Here is a 22,117-nt window from a genome sequence, read left to right on the forward strand (position 1 = left end):
ACAACATGCAGTGCAAATATAAAAACAATTAAAACCGCACAGTTGCGTTCATTTTACATACCCAAAAAGAGGGGGTAATAACCTCTGCACAAACCCTTCATAATTCTATGTATTACAAATGTGCTTACAATACACCTGGTATAGAAATATACAGTCTGTCAACAATTAATGAAAAAACCATACACTCCACCTTCCACCTAGTACGATAATGGATGCAAAATACCTGGTAAGTCTAACAAAATATTAGAACAAGCAAACTATTCAAAGAAGCACAAATCCTGGTTGTCAAATTGCCCCAGGCATATAAAAAATGCTCAATCCCAAATGAAGGCAAAGGGGTTGATAAAGATATAAAGCTACTGTTGCAATATGAACAGGCCAATGATCAAGGGTCCCAATTGCAAATGGCCCCCTCTATACAACCTGTTAGGAGCAAAATAATGCCGGCAGGTAAAACCCTGGTCCGGTAACCAGTGAAGGTAGGAGTGAGGAGTGGTGAGGCAGAGGCAGAGGAAACGCCCGACGCGTTACGCCAGAACAACTGGCTTCATCAGGACCTGGTTACCGGACCAGGGTTTTACCTGCCGGCATTATTTTGCTCCTAACAGGTTGTATAGAGGGGGCCATTTGCAATTGGGACCCTTGATCATTGGCCTGTTCATATTGCAACAGTAGCTTTATATCTTTATCAACCCCTTTGCCTTCATTTGGGATTGAGCATTTTTTATATGCCAGGGGCAATTTGACAACCAGGATTTGTGCTTCTTTGAATAGTTTGCTTGTTCTAATATTTTGTTAGACTTACCAGGTATTTTGCATCCATTATCGTACTAGGTGGAAGGTGGAGTGTATGGTTTTTTCATTAATTGTTGACAGACTGTATATTTCTATACCAGGTGTATTGTAAGCACATTTGTAATACATAGAATTATGAAGAGTTTGTGCAGAGGTTATTACCCCCTCTTTTTGGGTATGTAAAATGAACGCAACTGTGCGGTTTTAATTGTTTTTATATTTGCACTGCATGTTGTTTGTTTTGGATGACTAATAAAAAGTTTATTATCTTGTATTTCATTATTTTTTATTGGTGATCCCTCCTATTTACATGCCTCTTTTCTGGTTTATGATGTTGGTCTATAGCATGTAATTGGTGATCCCATACAGTGGTGCCCTCCACAATTTTTTGACAGCTCAGCAGTCAGTATCACACAGGAGAGGATTAGACACATGGCTCAGCAGTCAGTATCACACAGGATAGGATTAGATACACAGCTCAGCAGTCAGTATCACACAGGATAGGATTAGATACACGGCTGAGCAGTAAGTAACACACATGATAGGATTAGGTACACGGCTCAGCAGTCAGTATCACACAGGATAGGATTAGATGCACAGCTCAGCAGTCAGTATCACACAGGAGAGGATTAGACACATGGCTCAGCAGTCAGTAACACACGATAGGATTAGATACACAGCTCAGCAGTCAGTATCACACAGGAGAGGATTAGGTACACAGCTCAGCAGACATTATCACACAGGATAGGGTTAGATATAGAGTTGAGCGAAAATTGAAAAGTCGCCAACGTTCGCCAAAGTCGGGTTTCACGAAACGAAACCTGACCTTAGCGTGAGGTCGGCCACGAGGTTGGCGACTTTAGCGCCAAAGTCGTGTTTCAAAAGATGCTTGAGCACCCTTTTTGCAGCCAATCAGGAAGAACGGACACTGTGGGCAACGTGATGACATAGACAGCGGTCATCACCATCTTGGGGAAGGGCATGCAAGTGATTGGCTTGCTTTGTGGGGCGTCACAGGGGGTATAAAAGGGCGGGGACGCCGACCGCCATGTTACTCATTCTGATCTCAGAATAGGGAGAGCTGCTGCTGATTTTGTAGGGAGAGTGCTACTCAGGGAAGAAGATACCAAAAACTGATTCTGCTGCTAGCGATTTTGCCTGTACAACACACCAGTCCCTGTGCAGTGCAAGGGGAGGCTATATTTTGGTGCATCAGCTCTGTTGGTTATTAGGCTGCCTTTTAAGGCTACCTGGTGGCTGCATTGCTGGGTGCCCACTGCTGAGCAAACTGCTTTTTTCAAAGCAATCCAGATTTTATTGTTTTGTCCTTGTGAGTTACTGAGCGTTCATATTTCACACACCGTACAGCGGTGTACGCTCCTCTCTCAGTACCGTGTAACGGCTGTTATCACGGCCACAGTGAAGCTATCTGTGTGTGACTCTGTAAGGATAAATCGAGGAGTTGTTCCGTTCTTACAGACCTCCACCTTATAGTTTTGTCTGGTTTTCAAACAGTTTAGTATATTTGCTGTTTGATTACATTCAAAACTATAGAGAGACAGCGTGTCAGTCCGTATACTAAAACACGGAGCTTGACAATTTTACATACACTGGACAGTGGTGTACATGCACGCTCCTCACTCAGTGCCATGTAACGGCTGTTATCATGGCCACAGTGAAGCTATCTGTGTGTGACTCTGTAAGGATAAATCGAGGAGTTGTTCCGTTCTTACAGACCTCCACCTTATAGTTTTGTCTGGTTTTCAAACAGTTTAGTATATTTGCTGTTTGATTACATTCAAAACTATAGAGAGACAGCGTGTCAGTCCGTATACTAAAACACGGAGCTTGACAATTTTACATACACTGGACAGCGGTGTACATGCACGCTCCTCTCTCAGTGCCATGTAACGGCTGTTATCACGGCCACAGTGAAGCTATCTGTGTGTGACTCTGTAAGGATAAGTCGAGGAGTTATTCCATTTTTACAGACCTACACTGTAGGGAGATTCCAGTTCTGACCAATTCTATATACACCTTGTAGTTTGTCATACACTAGGCAATTTCTGCCGGTCACATTGCGGTGTTAAATAAACAGAGCCTGACTGAATCCCACAGTGTCCTGAAGTGTAGAGACATTCCAATTCTCAACAGTCCTCTATACACCTTTCTAACAGCATAGAGAATCTGCCTGTCATATTGCAGTGTTAAATAAACAGGGCCTGACTGAGTCCCACAGTGGCCTGAAGTGTAGAGACATTCCAATTCTCCACAGTCCTCTATACACCCTTCTAACAGCAAAGAGAATCTGCCTGTCATATTGCTGTGTTAAATAAACAGGGCCTGACTGAATCCCACAGTGTCCTGAAGTGTAGAGACATTCCAATTCTACACAGTCCTCTATACACCCTTCTAACAGCATAGAGAATCTGTCTGTCATATTACGGTGTTAAATAAACAGGGCCTGACTGAATCCCACAGTGTCCTGAAGTGTAGAGACATTCCAATTCTACACAGTCCTCTAAACACCCTTATAACAGCATAGAGAATCTGCCTGTCATATTGCGGTGTTAAATAAACAGGGCCTGACTGAATCCCACAGTGTCCTGAAGTGTAGAGACATTCCAATTCTCCACAGTCCTCTATAAACCTTTCTAACAGCATAGAGAATCTCCCTGTCATATTGCGGTGTTAAATAAACAGGGCCTGACTGAATCCTACAGTGTCCTGAAGTGTAGAGACATTCCAGTTCTACACAGTCCTCTATACACCTTTCTAACAGCATGGAGAATCTGCCTGTCATATTGCGGTGTTAAATAAACAGGGCCTGACTGAATCCCACAGTGTCCTGAAGTGTAGAGACATTCCAATTCTCCCCAGTACTACGTACACCTTGTTTTGCAGTACCAGAGAGTTGGTGTAAATTTGGGTAAATTTTTCCAAAAATGAGGAAGTGTGGTGGAAGAGTCCGTGGAAGTGGGCGGGGGTTGGCAGCTGGTAATGATGGTGTTGGTGGTGGATCTGCTGGTAGTGGCAAAAGCAAAATAGCCCCTAATACTGGAGGTGTTGAGGCTGCATCATCGTATGGCTCCACAAGGCCTCGAAGGCTCCCTTTTCTGGGAGTAGGTAAACCGCTTCTAAACCTGGAGCTTCAAGAACAAGCTTTGGCTTACATTGCTGACTCAGCCTCCAGCTCTATCGCCTCCTCTTCTGAAGTTTAAAAAAATAAAAGCACTGAGTCATCATTGGAGGCTCATGGTCATGAACCACACCTTTCCTTGTGTCCTTCACCCCTACCAAAATTGAAGGATGCGGTAGGCCACACTACAGATTACTCCATGGAGCTGTTTTCACATACCATGCCTGGGTTATCAAGACAAATCGTGAATTACCCAGGCCAAGATGAATCTGACATGGAGTGCACTGATGCACAGCCACTATCAGATTTATCTGCTGGTACATTCACTCAGAGCACTACATTGTCCTCGCAGTGTACTGAGCCAGAATCTGACCCTGATGAAACTCAGTTGCCCCCTCCCGCATACTATACCACCATACACGGTGACACAGAGGAAGGTGCAGATGACATTGAAGAGGAGGTGATGGATGACCCAGTTGTTGACCCAGATTGGCTTCCATTGGGGGTAGAGTGTGCCGCTGCCAATAGCTCAGAAGAGGAGGAGGAGCATCTGCAGCGGGCATCCACATCACAACAGTTGTTATCTGGCAAGCCCGGAGCACTCCAAAAATGCTTTACAAAAACCCAAAAAATTGCAGGACAGCTTGGCCAGACGGTCAAAAAAGCACAGCGTGCAAGGCCTCAAACTGTCTTCCCTAGTAGGAAGAGTGCAGTGTGGCACTTTTTTGAACAAAATCCTAATGATCAGGCAAAGGTAATCTTTAAGAAGTGTGCAAAGACCTTTAGCCGGGGGAAAAATCTGAGAAATTTGAATACCAGTTGCATGCTAAGACATTTAACCACCATGCACTTGCAAGCGTGGATGGACTACCAAAACTCACGTACCACATGTGCTACTGCTCAAAAAGAAGGTAGTCAGCAGCGCAACATTGTTTCCCCCACTGTAAGTCCACCGTTTAGCACACCACCAGCAGCAAATGTTGAGTTGTCGTCACAAGGGCAAATCATTCAGGGAATCACACTGTTATTGCAACGAAAGACTGAATCTAGGCCATCAGAAAGAACACCAACTCCATCACCATCATCAACCCTCTCTCAGTCCGCCATGTCCACGGCTACTTCCACCATATCCAGCTCTCAAGTCCAGCTCACCCTACCAGAGACTATGAGTAGGACAAAAAAGTACTCATCCTCTCATCTGCGTACACTGGCTTTGAACACCCACATTGCCAAACTAATCTCGTTAGAGATGATGCCCTATCGATTGGTTGAAAGCGCAGCTTTCCGCGAACTAATGGCCTATGCAGTTCCACGCTATGAACTACCCAGTCGCCACTTCTTTTCTCGCAAAGCCATCCCAGCCCTCCACCTTTATGTGAAAGACCGCATTGTCCATGCACTCAAGCTGCCAGTGAGTGGAAAGGTGCACCTCACAACTAATGCATGGTCCAGTAGGCATGGCCAGGGCCGTTACGTGTCCATCACTGCGCACTGGGTTAATGTGGTGGATGCAGGGTCCACAGGGGACATCGGTGGTGGCACAGTGCTGCCTAGCCCACGGTCTAGGAAACAGTTGGCTGTAGGCGTTCGACCCTCCTCCTCCTCCTCCAGAAGCGAAAGCTGGTCCACAGAGCGCACACGCTCGAGCACTGCATCCGCAGTTGACAGTGTTGCAAACGAGGTGTCCCCCTATCGATCAGCTAGTGGAAAGCGTCAGCAGGCTGTGTTGCAGATGATGTGTTTGTGCGACAGACACACCACAGAGGTACTGGCCGACTACTTTCAGCGACAAACTGAGTCATGGCTGGGCAGTCTAAATCTTGAGGCAGGCAATGTAGTGATAACGGCTGGAATTTTGTGGCAGCCATAGCCCTTTCAAAACTTAGACACATACCTTGCTTGGCTCACACCTTGAACCTGGTGGTGCAGTGCTTCCTCACTAATTATCCAGATTTAACAGGCCTGCTCCTTAAGGTTCAATGACTGTGCTCTCACATCCGCCGGTCGCCGGTACACTCCAGTCGTATGCAGAAGCTGCAGCGATTGCTCCACCTTCCCAAGCACCGCCTAATTATCGACGTTGCAACAAGGTGGAACTCCACCCTGCACATGGTTGAGCGGCTGTGCGAACAAAGGCAGGCCGTAATGCATTTGTGGGAGGATACACGGGCAGGCACTTTGAGGGCAGACATGGAGTTGACAGGTGTGCAGTGGTCGAAGCTGAAAAACCTCTGTAAAGTCCTTCAGTGTTTTGAGGAATGCACACGGCTGGTAAGCGCTGACGACGCCATCATAAGCATGAGCATCCCACTTATGCGTCTGCTCATGCAAACTTTGACGCACATTAAGGAGCTGGTGTCTGCAGCCGAGGTTGATGAGGAGGAAAAGGAGGAGGGAAGCCTTGATGATAGTCAGCCATTGTCTGGTCAGGGAACTGTCGTGGACGAGGTGGAGGAAGAAGAGGAAGAGGAGGAGGATGATGATGGGGATGATTATTTAGGGGAGGAGGATGCTTCTCGTGGGGCAAGAGAAAATGTTGGCTTTGCAAGGTCTGGCACAGGGTTTGTGTGTGACTGGAGGGATGTGGATTTGCCAGAAAGTGCTCCTCCACCCAGCACTCGCAGTGCATCATTGACACCGGGAACATTGGCCCACATGTCAGATTATGCCTTGCAGATCCTAAAAAGGGACCCCCACATTGCCAAAATGATGAACGATGATGACTACTGGTTGGCCAGCATCCTGGATCCAAGCTATATAGGCAAATTCCAAAACATCATGCCACCTGAGAACCTTGACCTAATATTGGCTAACAAACAAGCTACTCTGGTAAACCGGTTGGTTGAGGCATTCCCAGCACACAGCAGCGGTGATGGTTCTCACACGAGCCGTAGGGGCCGGGGGCAACTTGGAAGCGGTGTTGGTGGTGGACACATCAGAAGTGGCGTTGGAGACAGGGGTTTCATGACCAAGTTGTGGAATGATTTTTCAAGTCCCGCTCACACGACTGGTAATACTGCATCGATTGAAAGTGACAGGAGACAGCACTTGTCAAGTATGGTTACAAACTACTTTTCCTCCCATATCGATGTTCTCCCTCACAGGTCATTCCCATTTGACTATTGGGCAGCTAAACTGGACACCTGGCCTGAATTGGCACAATATGCCTTACAGGAGCTCGCATGCCCAGCTGCAAGTGTGCTATCGGAAAGAGTCTTCAGTAGAGTTGAGCGAAACGGGTCGAAAAAATTCAAAAGTCGCCGACTTTTGGCAAAGTCGGGTTTCATGAAACGAAACCCGACCCTAGGATGAGGTCGGCCACGAGGTCGGCGACTTACGCGCCAAAGTCGCATTTCAAAAGTTTGTTTTGCGCTCTTTTTCAGCCAATCAGGATCCACGGACACTGTGGGCAACGTGATGACCTAGGCACGGGTCACCACCATCTTTCAGAAGGGCATGCAAGTGATTGGCTTGCTTTGGTGGGCGTCACAGGGGGTATAAAAGGGCGTGCACGCCGACCGCCATCTTACTTCTGCCGATCTTAGTATAGGGAGAGGTTGCTGCTGATTCTGTAGGGAGAGCGTTAGGCAGGGAAGAAGACAAAAGAACTGCTTCTGCTGCTAGCGATTTGGCCTGCACAACACACAAGTCACTGTGTGTGCAGTGCAAGGGGAGGCTATATTGTGGTGTATCAGTGGTGTTGGTTGTTGGGCTGCCTTCTAAGGCTTCCTGACACGCTGGCATTGCTGTTTACCCACTGCTCCGCAAACTGCTTTTTTAAAAGCAATCCAATCTCCCTTATCCTCTAGTCACTTTGGTCACAGCTGTGCCATCGAGCGTGTCACATAGCGCTCAGATATCAGTGGGCCTCACACAATCCACAAGTGTCCAGTGTCCAAAAGTGTACGCAGAGATTCAAAATCTCCATTATCCTTTCGTCACTTTGGTCACAGGCAGCTGTGCCATCGAGCGTGTCACATAGCGCTCAGATATCAGTGGGCCTCACACAATCCACAAGTGTCCAGTGTCCAAAAGTGTACGCAGAGATTCAAAATCTCCATTATCCTCTCGTCACTTTGGTCACAGGCAGCTGTGCCATCGAGCGTGTCACATAGCGCTCAGATACCAGTGGGCCTCACAAAATCTACAAGTGTCCAGTGTCCAAAAGTGTACGCAGAGATTCAAAATCTCCATTATCCTCTCGTCACTTTGGTCACAGGCAGCTGTGCCATCGAGCGAGTCACATAGCGCTCAGATATCAGTGGGCCTCACACAATCTACAAGTGTCCAGTGTCCAAAAGTGTACGCAGAGATTCAAAATCTCCATTATCCTCTCGTCACTTTGGTCACAGGCAGCTGTGCCATCGAGCGTGTCACATAGCGCTCAGATATCAGTGGGCCTCACACAATCCTCAAGTGTCCAGTGTCCAAAAGTGTACGCAGAGATTCAAAATCTCCATTATCCTCTCGTCACTTTGGTCACAGGCAGCTGTGCCATCGAGCGTGTCACATAGCGCTCAGATATCAGTGGGCCTCACACAATCCACAAGTGTCCAGTGTCCAAAAGTGTACGCAGAGATTCAAAATCTCCATTATCCTCTCGTCACTTTGGTCACAGGCAGCTGTGCCATCGAGCGTGTCACATAGCGCTCAGATATCAGTGGGCCTCACACAATCCACAAGTGTCCAGTGTCCAAAAGTGTACGCAGAGATTCAAAATCTCCATTATCCTCTCGTCACTTTGGTCACAGGCAGCTGTGCCATCGAGCGTGTCACATAGCGCTCAGATATCAGTGGGCCTCACACAATCTACAAGTGTCCAGTGTCCAAAAGTGTACGCAGAGATTCAAAATCTCCATTATCCTCTCGTCACTTTGGTCACAGGCAGCTGTGCCATCGAGCGTGTCACATAGCGCTCAGATATCAGTGGGCCTCACACAATCCACAAGTGTCCAGTGTCCAAAAGTGTACGCAGAGATTCAAAATCTCCATTATCCTCTCGTCACTTTGGTCACAGGCAGCTGTGCCATCGAGCGTGTCACATAGCGCTCAGATATCAGTGGGCCTCACACAATCCACAAGTGTCCAGTGTCCAAAAGTGTACGCAGAGATTCAAAATCTCCATTATCCTCTCGTCACTTTGGTCACAGGCAGCTGTGCCATCGAGCGTGTCACATAGCGCTCAGATATCAGTGGGCCTCACACAATCTACAAGTGTCCAGTGTCCAAAAGTGTACGCAGAGATTCAAAATCTCCATAATCCTCTCGTCACTTTGGTCACAGGCAGCTGTGCCATCGAGCGTGTCACATAGCGCTCAGATATCAGTGGGCCTCACACAATCCACAAGTGTCCAGTGTCCAAAAGTGTACGCAGAGATTCAAAATCTCCATTATCCTCTCGTCACTTTGGTCACAGGCAGCTGTGCCATCGAGCGTGTCACATAGCGCTCAGATATCAGTGGGCCTCACACAATCCACGTGTCCAGTGTCCAAAAGTGTACGCAGAGATTCAAAATCTCCATTATCCTCTCGTCACTTTGGTCACAGGCAGCTGTGCCATCGAGCGTGTCACATAGCGCTCAGATATCAGTGGGCCTCAAACAATCTACAAGTGTCCAGTGTCCAAAAGTGTACGCAGAGATTCAAAATCTCCATTATCCTCTCGTCACTTTGGTCACAGGCAGCTGTGCCATCGAGCGTGTCACATAGCGCTCAGATATCAGTGGGCCTCACACAATCCACAAGTGTCCAGTGTCCAAAAGTGTACGCAGAGATTCAAAATCTCCATTATCCTCTCGTCACTTTGGTCACAGGCAGCTGTGCCATCGAGCGTGTCACATAGCGCTCAGATATCAGTGGGCCTCACACAATCCACAAGTGTCCAGTGTCCAAAAGTGTACGCAGAGATTCAAAATCTCCATTATCCTCTCGTCACTTTGGTCACAGGCAGCTGTGCCATCGAGCGTGTCACATAGCACTCAGATATCAGTGGGCCTCACACAATCTACAAGTGTCCAGTGTCCAAAAGTGTACGCAGAGATTCAAAATCTCCATTATCCTCTCGTCACTTTGGTCACAGGGAGCTGTGCCATCGAGCGTGTCACATAGCGCTCAGATATCAGTGGGCCTCACACAATCCACAAGTGTCCAGTGTCCAAAAGTGTACGCAGAGATTCAAAATCTCCATTATCCTCTCGTCACTTTGGTCACAGGCAGCTGTGCCATCGAGCGTGTCACATAGCGCTCAGATATCAGTGGGCCTCACACAATCCACAAGTGTCCAGTGTCCAAAAGTGTACGCAGAGATTCAAAATCTCCATTATCCTCTCGTCACTTTGTCACAGGCAGCTGTGCCATCGAGCGTGTCACATAGCGCTCAGATATCAGTGGGCCTCACACAATCCACAAGTGTCCAGTGTCCAAAAGTGTACGCAGAGATTCAAAATCTCCATTATCCTCTCGTCACTTTGGTCACAGGCAGCTGTGCCATCGATCGTGTCACATAGCGCTCAGATATCAGTGGGCCTCACACAATCTACAAGTGTCCAGTGTCCAAAAGTGTACGCAGAGATTCAAAATCTCCATTATCCTCTCGTCACTTTGGTCACAGGCAGCTGTGCCATCGAGCGTGTCACATAGCGCTCAGATATCAGTGGGCCTCACACAATCCACAAGTGTCCAGTGTCCAAAAGTGTACGCAGAGATTCAAAATCTCCATTATCCTCTCGTCACTTTGGTCACAGGCAGCTGTGCCATCGAGCGTGTCACATAGCGCTCAGATATCAGTGGGCCTCACACAATCCACAAGTGTCCAGTGTCCAAAAGTGTACGCAGAGATTCAAAATCTCCATTATCCTCTCGTCACTTTGGTCACAGGCAGCTGTGCCATCGAGCGTGTCACATAGCGCTCAGATATCAGTGGGCCTCACACAATCCACAAGTGTCCAGTGTCCAAAAGTGTACGCAGAGATTCAAAATCTCCATTATCCTCTCGTCACTTTGGTCACAGGCAGCTGTGCCATCGAGCGTGTCACATAGCGCTCAGATATCAGTGGGCCTCACACAATCTACAAGTGTCCAGTGTCCAAAAGTGTACGCAGAGATTCAAAATCTCCATTATCCTCTCGTCACTTTGGTCACAGGCAGCTGTGCCATCGAGCGTGTCACATAGCGCTCAGATATCAGTGGGCCTCACACAATCCTCAAGTGTCCAGTGTCCAAAAGTGTACGCAGAGATTCAAAATCTCCATTATCCTCTCGTCACTTTGGTCACAGGCAGCTGTGCCATCGAGCGTGTCACATAGCGCTCAGATATCAGTGGGCCTCACACAATCCACAAGTGTCAAGTGTCCAAAAGTGTACGCAGAGATTCAAAATCTCCATTATCCTCTCGTCACTTTGGTCACAGGCAGCTGTGCCATCGAGCGTGTCACATAGCGCTCAGATATCAGTGGGCCTCACACAATCTACAAGTGTCCAGTGTCCAAAAGTGTACGCAGAGATTCAAAATCTCCATTATCCTCTCGTCACTTTGGTCACAGGCAGCTGTGCCATCGAGCGTGTCACATAGCGCTCAGATATCAGTGGGCCTCACACAATCCACAAGTGTCCAGTGTCCAAAAGTGTACGCAGAGATTCAAAATCTCCATTATCCTCTCGTCACTTTGGTCACAGGCAGCTGTGCCATCGAGCGTGTCACATAGCGCTCAGATATCAGTGGGCCTCACACAATCCAAAAGTGTCCACTGTCCACAAGTGTGTGCAGAAATTCTAAATCTTCCTGTCCTATAGACACCTTTTACCTTGTTTTACATTACTATATAGTTTGTTGGATTTTGTCTACATTTCTACCAAAAATGAGGAAGGCTGGTGGAAGAGGCCGTGGAATTGGGCGGGGGTTGGCAGCTGGTAATGATGGTGTTGGTGGTGGATCTGATGGTAGTGGCAAGAGCAAAATAGGACCGAATGCAGGAGGTGCTGACCCTGCGTCATCGTCTGGCTACATAAGGCCTCGAACGCTTAGTTTTCTAGGAGTTGGCAAACCGCTTTTAAAGGCAGAGCATCAGGAAAAAGTTTTGTCTTACATTGCTGACTCAGCCTCCAGCTCTATCGCCTCCTCTTCTTCAGTTGTAAAAAGTAAAAGCACTGAGTCGTCATTGGAGGCTCATGTTCATGAACTACACCTTTCCTTGTGTCCTTCACCCCAACCAAGATTGAAGGATGACGCAGGCCATACTACTGATTACTCCATGGAGCTGTTTTCACATACCATGCCTGGATTATCAAGTCAAATGGTGAATTACCCAGGCCAAGATGAATCTGACATGGAGTGCACTGATGCACAGCCGCTGATGGATGATTCTGCTGGTACATTCACTCAGAGCACTACATTGTCCTAGCAGTGTACAGAGCCAGATTTTGACCCTGATGAGACTCAGGTGCCCCTTCCCGCACACTATACCACCATACACGGTGACACAGAGAAAGGTGCACATGACATAGAAGAGGAGGTGATGGATGACCCAGTTGTTGACCCAGATTGGCATCCATTGGGGGAAGAGGGTGCTGCTTCCAATAGCTCAGATGAGGAGCATCCACAGCAGACATCGACATCGCAACAGCTGTTATCTGGCAGGCCCGGAGCACTCCAAAGACAGGTTCCAAACATCAAAAGAGTTGCTGGACAGCTTGTCCAGAGGGTCAAAAGATCACAGCGTGCTAGGCCGCAAAATGTCTGCCAAAGTAGGAAGAGTGCAGTGTGGCAGTTTTTTGAACAAAATCCTCATGATCAGGCCAAGGTTATCTGTAAGAAGTGCGCAAAGACCTTTAGCCGAGGGAAAAATCTGAAAAATTTGAATACCAGTTGCATGCTTAGACATTTAACCAGCATGCACTTGCAAGCGTTTACACAACACCAAACCTCAAGTGCCACATGTGCAACTGATCATAACGAAGGTAGTCAGCAACGCTACATTGTTTCCACCACTGTAAGCACACCGGTTAGCACAGCAGCAAATGTTGAGGTGTCGTTGCAAGGCCACAGCAGTCAGGGAATCCCACTGTTATATCAACGAAAGACTGATTCTAGGCCATCAGAAAGAACACCAACTCCATCACCATCATCAACCCTCTCTCAGTCCGCCCTGTCCACCGCTACTTCCACCATATGCAGCTCTCAAGTCCAGCTCACCCTCCCAGACACTATGAGTAGGTCAAGAAAGTACTCAGTCTCTCATCCGCGTACACTGGGTTTGAACGCCCACATTGCCAAACTAATCTCGTTTGAGATGATGCCCTTTCGGTTGGTGGAAAGCACAGCTTTCCGCGAACTCATGGCCTATGCAGTACCACGCTATGACCTACCCAGTCGCCACTTCTTCTCTCGCAAAGCCATCCCAGCCCTCCACCATCATGTGAAAGACCGCATTGTCCATGCACTCAAGCAGTCAGTGAGCGGAAATGTGCACCTCACAACTGATGCATGGTCCAGTCGGCATGGCCAGGGCCGTTACGTGTCCATCACTGCGCACTGGGTTAATGTGGTGGATGCAGGGTCCACAGGGGACAGCGGTGGTGGGACAGTGCTGCCTAGCCCACGGTCTAGGAAACAGTTGGCTGTAGGCGTTCGACCCTCCTCCTCCTCCTCCAGAAGCGACAGCTCGTCCACAGAGCGCAGTCGTACGAGCACTCCATCTGCAGCTGCCACTGTTGCACACGATGTGTCCCCCTATCGAGCAGCTAGTGGAAAGCGTCAGCAGGCTGTGTTGCAGATGATGTGTTTGGGCGACAGACACACCTCCGAGGTGCTGGCCGAGTACTTGAAGCGACAAACTGAGTCATGGCTGGGCAGTGTACATCTTGAGGCAGGCAAGGTAGTTAGTGATAACGGCTGTAATTTTGTGGCAGCCATAGCCCTTTCAAAACTCAGCCACATACCTTGCTTGGCTCACACCTTGAACCTGGTGGTACAGTGCTTCCTCAAAAATTATCCGGAGTTAACAGCCCTGCTCCAGAAGGTGCGAAGACTGTGCGCGCACATCCGCCGGTCGCCTGTACACTCCGTTCGTATGCAGAAGCTGCAGCGATTGCTCCACCTTCCCAACCACCGCCTCATTATCGACATTGCAACAAGGTGGAACTCCACCCTGCACATGGTGGAGCGGCTGTGCGAGCAGAGGCAGGCCATAATGCATTTGTGGGAGGATACACGGCCAGGCACTTTGAGAGCAGACATGGAGTTGACAGGCGTGCAGTGGTCGAAGCTGAAAGACCTTTGTAAAGTCCTTCAGTGTTTTGAGGAATGCACACGGCTGGTAAGCGCAGACGACGCCATCCTAAGCATGAGCATCCCACTTATGCGTCTGCTCATGCAAACTTTGACGCACCTTAAGGAGCAGGCGTCTACAGCCAATGTTGATGAGGAGGAAGAGGAGGAGGGAATCCTTGATGACATTCAGCCATTGTCTGCTCAGGGACCTCTCCTGGACGAGGTGGAGGAAGAAGAGGAGGAGGAGGAGGAGGATGATGGGGATGATTACTTAGGGGAGGAGGATGCATCTCGTGGGGCAAGTGAAAATGTTGGCGTGGCAAGGTCTGGTACAGAGTTTGTGCGTGACTGGAGGGATGTGGATTTGCCAGAAAGTGCTCCTCCACCCAGCACTCGCAGTGCATCATTGACACCGGGAACATTGGCCCACATGTCAGATTATGCCTTGCGGATCCTAAAAAGGGACCCCCGCATTGCCAAAATGATGAACGATGACGACTACTGGTTGGCCAGCATCCTGGATCCACGCTATAAAGGCAAATTACAAAACATCATGCCACAGGAGAACCTTGACCTAATATTGGCTAATAAACAAGCAACTCTGGTAAATCGGTTGCTTGAGGCATTCCCAGCACACAGCAGCGGTGATGGTTCTCACACGAGCCGTACGGGCCGGGGGCAGCTTGGCAGAGGTGTTTGTGGTGCACACAGCAGAAGTGGCGATGGAGACAGGGGTTTCATGACAATGTTGTGGACTGATTTTTCAAATACCGCTCACACAACTGGTAATACTGCATCGATGGAAAGTGACAGGAGACAGCAGTTGTCAACTATGGTTACAAACTACTTTTCCTCCCATATCGATGTTCTCCCACACAGGTCATTCCCCTTTGACTATTGGGCCGCTAAACTGGACACCTGGCCTGAATTGGCCCAATATGCCTTACAGGAGCTCGCTTGCCCAGCTGCAAGTGTGCTATCGGAAAGAGTCTTCAGTGCAGCTGGATCAATCCTGACAGAAAAAAGGACCCGTCTGTCAACCCAAAATGTGGATGATCTAACCTTCATTAAAATGAACCACGCATGGGTTTCCAAGGATTTTGTCCCACCTTCCCCTGATGACACATAGGGTGACAGAAAAATGGCTTGCTTTGGTCCACCTCTTCCTGGTACTTCACCTATTTCGCCTTTTGCATCAGTTGAATGTCCAACATCAACATATGCCACTTTCTAAAACTCCCTAACTGTGCTGCCTCCCCCCCCATGGCCGGGGTCACCACCTAGCGCACGACACCGTGCGAGTGCCGTTGCCCTGGACAGGTGGGTAGGCCGACTCTTGGGCGCGGGCACTGGCACAGGGTCCCTCATAGTGCAATCAAGTGTCTCTGACGGTGGTGGTGCACACCCGCCGTCAGACACACCGCTGTACTATGAGGGGCCCAGTGCCAGTACCGACGCCCACAAGTGGGCCCCCCTTGCTTGGCCAGGGCCCCAGCATTTGCAATCTTTACCTCTCCCTGCTCCTCCGCTGTGTAATCTGGGCCGTCAAATCCATACTGTGCCTGACACCGTCTGAGCCTGCCTCCTGATGTATAGACATATATTTTGAATGTGTACGCTATCCATACATGTTATCCGGGGATACGTTACCCCTTCTAAACTTTGTGCAATGACGTGCAATCCATACTGGGCCTAACACCGTCTGAGCCTGCCTCATGCTGTATAGACATATATTTTGAATGTGTACGCTATCCATACATGTTATCCGGGGATATGGTACCCCTTCTAACCTTTGTGCAATGACGTGCAATCCATACTGGGCCTAACACCGTCTGAGCCTGCCTCATGCTGTATAGACATATATTTTGAATGTGTACGCTATCCATACATGTTATCCAGGATACGGTACCCTTTCTAACCTTTGTGCAATGACGTGCAATCCATACTGGGCCTAGCACCGTCTGAGCCTGCCTCATGCTGTATAGACATATATTTTGAATGTGTACGCTATCCATACATGTTATCCAGGGATACGGTACCCTTTCTAACCTTTGTGCAATGACGTGCAATCCATACTGGGCCTAACACCGTCTGAGCCTGCCTCATGCTGTATAGACATATATTTTGAATGTGTACGCTATCCATACATGTTATCCGGGGATACGGTACCCCTTCTAACCTTTGTGCAATGACGTGCAATCCATACTGGGCCTAACACCGTCTGAGCCTGCCTCATGCTGTATAGACATATATTTTGAATGTGTACGCTATCCATACATGTTATCTGGGGATACAGTACCCCTTCTAACCTTTGTGCAATGACGTGCAATCCATACTGGGCCTAACACCATCTGAGCCTGCCTCATGCTGTATAGACATATATTTTGAATGTGTACGCTATCCATACATGTTATCCCGGGATACGGTACCCCTTCTAACCTTTGTGCAATTACGTGCAATCCATACTGGGCCTAACACCGTCTGAGCCTGCCTCATGCTGTATAGACATATATTTTGAATGTGTACGCTATCCATACATGTTATCCAGGGATACGGTACCCTTTCTAACCTTTGTGCAATGACGTGCAATCCATACTGGGCCTAACACCGTCTGAGCCTGCCTCATGCTGTATAGACATATATTTTGAATGTGTACGCTATCCATACATGTTATCCAAGGATACGGTACCCTTTCTAACCTTTGTGCAATGACGTGCAATCCATACTGGACCTAACACCGTCTGAGCCTGCCTCATGCTGTATAGACATATATTTTGAATGTGTACGCTATCCATACATGTTATCCGGGGATACGGTACCCCTTCTAACCTTTGTGCAATGACGTGCAATCCATACTGGGCCTAACACCGTCTGAGCCTGCCTCATGCTGTAAAGACATATATTTTGAATGTGTACGCTATCCATACATGTTATCCGGGGATACGGTACCCTTTCTAACCTTTGTGCAATGACGTGCAATCCATACTGGGCCTAACACCGTCTGAGCCTGCCTCATGCTGTATAGACATATATTTTGAATGTGTACGCTATCCATACATGTTATCCGGGGATACGGTACCCCTTCTAACCTTTGTGCAATGACGTGCAATCCATACTGGGCCTAACACCATCTGAGCCTGCCTCATGCTGTATAGACATATATTATGAATGTGTATGCTATCCATACATGTTATCCGGGGATACGTTACCCCTTCTAAACTTTGTGCAATGACGTGCAATCCATACTGGGCCTAACACCGTCTGAGCCTGCCTCATGCTGTATAGACATATATTTTGAATGTGTACGCTATCCATACATGTTATCCGGGGATACGGTACCCCTTCTAACCTTTGTGCAATGACGTGCAATCCATACTGGGCCTAACACCGTCTGAGCCTGCCTCATGCTGTATAGACATATATTTTGAATGTGTACGCTATCCATACATGTTATCCGGGGATACGGTACCCCTTCTAACCTTTGTGCAATGACGTGCAATCCATACTGGGCCTAACACCGTCTGAGCCTGCCTCATGCTGTATAGACATATATTTTGAATGTGTACGCTATCCATACATGTTATCCGGGGATACGGTACCCCTTCTAACCTTTGTGCAATGACGTGCAATCCATACTGGGCCTAACACTGTCTGAGCCTGCCTCATGCTGTATAGACATATATTTTGAATGTGTACGCTATCCATACATGTTATCCGGGGATACGGTACCCCTTCTAACCTTTGTGCAATGACGTGCAATCCATACTGGGCCTAACACCGTCTGAGTCAGCCTCATGCTGTATAGACATATATTTTGAATGTGTACGCTATCCATACATGTTATCCAGGGATACGGTACCCTTTCTAACCTTTGTGCAATCACGTGCAATCCATACTGGGCGTGAGAACGGCTGGCGAGCTGTTAAGTAGGGATTCCCTAGCGAGGAGACTTATTTGATTGTTTTCTATGTTGGGACAGCAATTTTTGGGGAGCACTATACTCTGGAGAATGATAGATGGGGCCCACCATACACTGGAACATTCCAAAGGTGGACATCAGACACTGGAGCAGCATTTACAGGGCCCATTATACACTAGAGCATTAGAAATGGGGCCCATTATGTTTGGAGCATTATTTGGGCCCATAAGACAGTGGAGCTTCATCCATGGGGACCAACATATACTGTAGCATTATGTGGAGCTCATCATATACTGTTTCAAACATTATATGGGACCAATGATTTTGTATGGAGAAATAGATGGGCCTCGCCATGAGATGTAAAAGGTGAGGTATTTTTCATTGTACTATACCGCTATTTCTCTGCCGTATCGGAGCATGATGAGTTGTGGTATGTGTTAAAGGGGCGCTCTTTCGCCCAGGGCACATGAAAACCTGCAGCCAGCCCTCCCCCCCCACAAATTTAGCCAAATAACCCCCATTTTTCAGTGCGTAACTTGTATTATGAAGTTAATTAAGGTTGACAAGCTTAAGTAAGAAGAATTGATGCTTTTGGCATTCAAATGGGCACTGTAGGTGTGTTTCCTGTCCTCCTCTCACTGCCGACTTTTATTCCCCATTGACTTACATTGGGTTTCGTGTTTCGGGACGACCCCGACTTTTCCCTATAATCGGATGATCTTGCTCGACCCGACTTTTGGAAAAGTCGGGTTTCACGAAACGAAACGCGACCCTAAAAAAGCAAAAGTCGCTCAACTCTAGTCTTCAGTGCTGCTGGATCAATACTGACAGAAAAAAGGACCCGTCTGTCGACCCAAAATGTGGATGATCTAACCTTCATTAAAATGATCCATGCCTGGGTTTCCAAGGATTTTGTCCCACCTTACCCTGATGACACATAGGTTGCCAGAAAAATTGTTTTCTTTGGTTCGCCTGTTCCTGGGTCTTGACCAATTTCGCCTTTAGCAGCAGGTGAATGTCCCACATCAACATATGCCATTTTGTAAACCTCCATAACTGGGCAGCCTCCTCCCCCCAATGGCCGGGCTCACCACCGAGCGCACGCAACCGTGCGAGTGCCATTGCCCTGGACAGGTGGGTGGGCCGACTCGTGGGCGCGGGCACTGGCACAGGGTCCCTCATAGTGCAATCAAGTGTCTCTGACGGTGGTGGTGCACATCTGCCGTCAGACACACCGCCGTACTATGAGGGGCCCATTGCCAGTGCCGACGCCCACGAGTGGGCCCCCCTTGCTTGGGCAGGGCCCCAGCATTTGCAATGTTTACCTCTCCCTGCTCCTCCGCTGTGTAGTCTGGGATGTCAAATCCATCACTGGGACTGGCACTTCAAATTTGGTGAACTGATAGAAGATGATGGTTAAGACGTAGCTATGCCCTGTCCCGCTGGCCGGGATCCAGCTTCAGATGATCAATGGCTTCCATTTCTAATGGACGTCGACTCACAATGAGATGCAGTGGTGGTTTCTCATCAGCTTTAACAGTTTTCCTACCCTCAGATGTGTGACATTCCAAAACACATTTTTAAATGTGCCCTCCCTCTCATGCCAATCCAATTGAATCACCTACGGCCTGTGGCTTCTGTGTTTTGCACTCCAAAGTTACGTGACAGATCATGATAGGCAGTGAGCACCATGTTTACATCTCTCCCTGTGATCAAAATTGGATGGATATGAGTAACAGTGATGGGATCAACGGTACTACGATACAGCAACATTTTCTTCACAAAGAAAGGTTTTTGCAGAGTCCACACACTAATTAATTGAGGGTCAGCATCGCCTCTGAGAATTGTGACGGAAGTTGTTCCCGTGAATAGTAATTCGTAGATTTCTGCAATCACTAGACTTTAGGTAAATAATTGTATGCATCTAATTTTCTATTGCAGAGAGTCTGGGCTGTCTTACTGAGACAGAAATATAAATGAAGATTTAAAAACACCACCAAAAGTGTTTCATGGTGTACGCTTGAAATACATTTCTTTTTTCTAGTTTTTAGATTGTTGTGTAATCCATGTAGAGAACACGGAGATTTTAAATGTTTAAACTATGCTCTATAAACCTGCTATCCAGTGATAATGTACCCTATCTCAACTTTGTACAATCTGGTCTAATCCATACTGGGCCTGAGACCGTCTGAGCCTGCCTCCTCATCGACACACATAGGTTTTTAATGTGTAAACTATGCAACATATATAAGTGTTATCCGGTGAAACTGTACCCTTTATCAACTTTCTCGAATCTTGTAGAATCCATACTGGGCCTTTACGCGTACCGCAGGGGCATGCCGGAGTCTCGTTCGTTAACGGAATAAAGCTGACAAATCGCTAGCACAACTACAAACGGACATACCACACCACACACACACAATCGACAAAGCTTTCAATGTGTGCATCTTTTTTTGAGGTGGCTTGGTTGTGGTTTCCCGGGTGGAGTCCAATTAAGCCACAGGCTCCACTCCTGGTGGTGCCCTTTTGGACATTCTTTTAAGGTTCAGCTTTGCAATCATACTGCCCCCGGAAAGCAAACACTTTGGCTTCATGGACGCTGTTTGGAGGTTCATGGGAATAATGCCGCCCGATCGCCAGTTGCCATAATTTATTGGTGGGAAGTATGACGGTATATGATCGTGTTCATTTTCAGATTTTGTTTTTTTGGGTTTGGTTTTTACATTTTTAGTCCAGACTTTCTTGACTTCATAAGGGCATGACAAGCCTAGATCTGTGTCTCCTCCACCTCCTCCTTTTACTCCTCCACCTCTTTTGTAAATGTAGTTGCCCTTTTCCATATGTTATTTTTGGCTTCTGAGCATTTTGTCGGCTTTGGGACACCTTTTAAGGTGTTTGTAATTGTTTTGTATGTGTTAGTATGTGTTTGTGTTTGCCTGCCATTGTTTTCAGTGTGGTTCGACGAACAATCGACGAACTTGCCTCCTGTGCGACGAACCAAAACACTAGCGGGGTGGCTCAACACTACTCATGATATATAGACGTACATTGTTAATGTTTAAACTATGCTATATATACCTGCTATCTGATGATACTGTACACTTTATTCTTGTCTAATCCATACTGAGCCTGGGAGTGTCTCTGTGTGACTGATGGAATATATATGGAGATTGACAATTATCCTTTGACTGAATAGAGCTGTACGCTTCTGATACAGTACTGTTGTGAGTTCATTTTCCCCTTCACCATTGAGGTCTGATGAACTCCCTCTTCTGGTGAAGGAAGGTAGTGAGGCTGATTACCAAGCACCTGGGCAGGATGATGATGACTGGGTGATGGGAATTACTGACGGGATATAAGGCAGCCGACGCCCTTCTGCCTTGCTGGTGATCTCTCTGAGGGATTCTAGGAAACCAGTCTGATTCCTGCTCCTCAAAAGCTAAGTTTTCTGCTCTACTTTTTGCATTTGTGTTTTGGTTTTGTTTTGCATTGCTTTCCTTGATTTCTGCCATTCCCTGCTGAGGTGAGCTGAATTCCTTTTTGCTCTGTCTTCAGAAAATACTTGAGTACTGATATAGTCTTTTTGAAGCCTAGCGTCTTCAGGGCTTTTTTCCCTATCAGCTGTTGGCTCTTGTTTGGATAGGGTTTTGGCGGATTACAGACAGCAGCTTTTCTATCCTGTCCCATCTAGTTAGCTTGGGCCCCATCATTTGCTCAGCCTATCTTTCTATCTGTGTGAGTGTTTTTTCATCTTGCTTCACCGTCATTATATGTTGGGGGCTGCCTATTGCTTTGGGGTCTGCTCTGGGTCAGTTTAGATTTCCCTTTCTGTCTTTAGGCTATGTAGTTCTCCGGCTGTGATCGAGGGGTCTAGGGCACCGTAGGAACCCCCCACGGCTACTGCTAGTTGTTGTTGATAGGTTCAGGGGTCTGCAATCCGATAGCTGCCAACTTCTCTGGTTTTCTGGACTTAGCTAGTATTTCTGTTTTTGCCTCC

The sequence above is a fragment of the Dendrobates tinctorius genome, unplaced genomic scaffold (assembly GCF_039654945.1).
Source record: "Dendrobates tinctorius isolate UK_male_01 unplaced genomic scaffold, ASM3965494v1 ptg000084l, whole genome shotgun sequence".
Taxonomy (NCBI): Eukaryota; Metazoa; Chordata; class Amphibia; order Anura; family Dendrobatidae; genus Dendrobates; species Dendrobates tinctorius.